At 36.2% G+C, this 3,349-nt stretch overlaps 1 long non-coding RNA gene across 1 annotated transcript; it reads left to right on the top strand.

Moving 5' to 3' along the window:
- The first annotated feature begins 762 nt into the window (after window positions 1-762).
- Window positions 763-2,723, top strand: LOC140988913 (uncharacterized). The gene is made up of 2 exons (XR_012177391.1): window positions 763-1,062; window positions 2,490-2,723. It is a non-coding gene; the product is annotated as an uncharacterized lncRNA (long non-coding RNA).
- Window positions 2,724-3,349: the final 626 nt, after the last annotated feature.

Here is a 3,349-nt window from a genome sequence, read left to right as displayed (position 1 = left end):
GAGTGGGCAGCCAGAAACAAACTTTACAAAATCGATGGACTAGACCACCAGCTAACTGCCTGCAGATGAATGTTGATGTTGCGATTAACTGGGACTCTAATAGCTTCACGGTAGGTGGAGTGATGCGAGATCATGAAGGTTGAGCGACGTTGGCGTTTGGGAAGAAAATATGGAGACCAACATCAGTAAAATATGCAGAATTGAAAGCTATTAAATAAGGGATGCAGATTGTGCAAGATCATATGCTAGAGATCCATGAAATAAACACATATTCTCTTCTTGCGGTGCAAACAATAACCAACCCAAAAGTGAAGTTTAGTTACATTGGGACAATTGTCAAAGTTCGAAACCTTATTGAATACAACCAAACCATACACTTTAAATACAAAAACACATGGACGAAAATTGTTGCTCACTTACTTGAAACTTTTACTATTTCTTCCCTCTCTCTTTTTATCATAGCCAAAGAACTTTCCATTTTGATTAATTTATATTGTAATCAACTATCTAACTCATTTACAATAAAGTTTATAAGATTTTTACCTTCCAAAAAAAAAGAGAAGTAACATGTCATATATGGGTGACGCCGTAATTAAGTGAAAATCCAGCCCCAAAAATTAAAACTGGCGCATGACTTTAATAACCCTACTTGGAAAAAGTCCAACGAGGCCGTCGGTGCAAGGTATACGTGGCATCTTGTAACTCGCCTATACCAACAATAAATAATCCCCACTCCGCATGATTCCAATGACCGAAACCACTTTCACATTTGCACATACACACGAGAATGAGATCCATAGGAGCTGCTCTCTCTCAGATCTATGAATGAATACTTGATTTTGTATACATGTAGAATCATGTCTCTGTATGTATGGAGATTCACCTGTTGCCACGGCCTCTAATTCGCTTGGTGCAGGTCGGGAACTGCCTCCGCCGCCGGCGTCGCAATTGTCGGCTGTCAAGTTCCATCCAGATCGCCTGTCCGTGAGGTGCGTGATCTCTTGGGGTTGTTTTTGGCGAAAATCAGGTTCCCGCCTTGCATCAACTGAATCGGAGCTCGCGGTGAATGCTACACCTCGCCGCCGTTGTCTTCGGGTTCCCGATGGTTCGGTTACGCTATTGCTTTCGCTCTGTTTACGCTAACCGATTCTTGTGATTTGTTGTTGGATTTGCTGCAATTTTTTTTTTTGACCAGTTGCTTTGGTCGATACATATCGTTTCACTTCGTTGAGTATAATTGATTCGTCATATTTCTACTGAAAAACGGACAAACTTTTCTGGAGCTATGAAGAGTACTGTTTAGATTCACGTGAAGTTAAAAAAGAACGCCTTCATGTGCAAGAGAAAGAAAATCACTGGTTGAAAGATAATTATGCCTGCTAATTTACGTAGTTGCCACTTTTTTTCCTACTGAAGCTGTGATTACTTGTTTTCCATTTTGAAAATTTTGTGGTGGCACAAAGATTTTATGGATTATCCAAATATTTGTAAGAATTTTACAAAGATTGAGATGCCCTCCCTGCGGCGTATATTTATTGATCGATTGATTAAGCCAAAGCTTATTTGTTAGTTATGATATGATTCGTAGCTTCTTGTTTTCCTCCCCTTGGTAAAACATGGAATTTCTGGTCTGAACTTCGTATTTTCTTTATTTGTAGTTTTTTTGTCAACTGATGAGAAATTGCAAGACTGGATCGGTAAACTTGCTAGTATTTCTGGTTTTATGTTACTTTTTTGTTTCTGTGTGAATCAAAGGTCTTGTTCTATGTATGTATTTTAAATTTAAGTTGCATTTTGGAGGGGTCATTTTACTTTTGTTTGTTCTTGAGTAAGAGTTGAATCATTTTATCAACTTATCTTATTATCAAAGTAATAGTTATGAATCAGTTAGAGTTTCCCAATGAGCTGTTTGTAAAAGCGAACCAAATATTCCAGGCAACGAACATTATTTGTCAACATGAAACCCATGATTTGATATGAAGAGTTTTAATTAGCAAAATGCATTATCTTTTCAATTAGTAATGTGGGATGCAAATGAATCCTGATCTATGCATGAATGGATCAATTATGATCCACCACATGAATTGCAAAATTGCAAATGCACCATGTGATGGAATATAAAGAATGGAGGTTTTTCCAACTTGGGATTATTTAACATATGTTCATTTGCCATTAGTTATTATTGGCTTGTTGCTTCTATTATAATTTTCATGAGCTGTTAACATCATGCTTTGGTGAAATATCTTGCATAGGTAGTCAGTTTTATATTTGAATGGTACATCAAATTTAGGGTGAATTTTGGGATGACTGTTTGCAGCATGTTGGACTAAAGTTATATTGAATTGTTTGCCTGATTGTGCTTGAATAGGATACATCGGCAACGGTATTCATCGGCTTTATCTATCGGAAATGTAGGGTTTTGTGTCATTAATTTGTACCCATGCATTGGCTAGTAGATTTGTTTTTATTCTCCACTTATTATATACCAGGGTTTACCATGTCATGTTGTATCTAAAATCGGTTCAGCCACTTGTCTTTGGGAATGAAGACACAAATTTGTGACGGAACTTCTGGAACAAAAATGAGTTTAACGTAAGTAGCACCAGATGGAGGTTAGTACTGCAGATTACCATGTAGTTTTAAGCCCAAGCTAATTGCTCTGAGAAAACATTTTTGCTAATTGAGTTCTAATTCATTTGTTTTTGCAGATAATTTTTTCATTTCTGTCTTCGGTAATCTTATTAGTCTCTAAATAAGATTAACTTTCATTTTTTTAAATCTTTGAAGCAGGGCTTATATATTGGTGGTAGAACAATCAAATTATAGTGTATTTATGTTTATAATTTAATTATAAGGCCATATTCAATAGTTTTTCGTGAGTGTATATAAACTATAGTAATATATTCTTGTTGTATCAGAACAGTTGCGAGCAGAAATTCGGGTTTGGAGCATTTATGTAGGGTATATACTGTTTTGTTAAACAGATATGATACGACATGTGGTTTTGACAACTCCTTGTCTGCTTTGGTATTTTCGGTTTCATTTTACGCTTCTTGACTGATGTGAATTTGCCTGCAATGTACTGTATTTATGCCATATAGATTCTTACTAATATGCTTTCCATACTTGAGACAGTTGACATAAAAATTGTGTTCAATCTGTTATTCCGGTTTTTTTTTTGGTGTTTCTGAACCTTCATTTTCTCAGTTTTTGTTTGTGTTAGGAAATTAGAGTGTGCCCATGTTTGTTTTGTCACGTTGGGTTCTTGCATGCCAATATGAGTTTCCTACGTTACGGTCTCAACGTTGTTCAACCTTACACTGAATTTCAGGAATCTCCTTTGTCGATA

The sequence above is a fragment of the Primulina huaijiensis genome, chromosome 11 (assembly GCF_012295235.1).
Source record: "Primulina huaijiensis isolate GDHJ02 chromosome 11, ASM1229523v2, whole genome shotgun sequence".
Lineage (NCBI taxonomy): Eukaryota > Viridiplantae > Streptophyta > Magnoliopsida > Lamiales > Gesneriaceae > Primulina > Primulina huaijiensis.
This window is presented reverse-complemented; position numbering and strand designations above follow the sequence as displayed.